At 69.8% G+C, this 331-nt stretch overlaps 1 pseudogene; it reads left to right on the top strand.

The window, feature by feature from the left end:
- Positions 1 to 153, top strand: part of LOC103601154 — a 1,863-nt pseudogene extending 1,710 nt beyond the window's left edge.
- The last annotated feature ends 178 nt before the right edge of the window (positions 154 to 331 follow it).

The following is a 331-nucleotide window of genomic DNA, read 5'->3' as shown; positions in this document are numbered from 1 at the left end:
CCCGCAGGCTGCCGAGCGCACAGCTCCCCGGCCGGCCGCCTCGTGCGCGCGCGCCCGGAAGAGGGGCGCCTGGGGAGTGGGGACCGCGAGGGATGGGGGCAGTCAAGTCATGCTGGCGGCTGCCGGCGCGCTGGAGGGACCCTTGGCTCCTAGCACTCCCCGAGCGGGCGGGTTCGTTCCATTCCGGTTGGCGATGAAGACATCCCTCTCTGTGCGCTCGCAGCTCCGCTTTGCGTGGCCGGGAATGGCTAGAGGGAAAATCTGGCCTGGAAACTCGGATTCTGTTACTTTCGCAGCCGCGCCGGGCGTTAGCGGCTGGGGGGGGTCTCTC

This window comes from Galeopterus variegatus, unplaced genomic scaffold (genome assembly GCF_000696425.1).
Source record: "Galeopterus variegatus unplaced genomic scaffold, G_variegatus-3.0.2 Scaffold3608, whole genome shotgun sequence".
Classification (NCBI taxonomy): Eukaryota; Metazoa; Chordata; class Mammalia; order Dermoptera; family Cynocephalidae; genus Galeopterus; species Galeopterus variegatus.
This window is presented reverse-complemented; position numbering and strand designations above follow the sequence as displayed.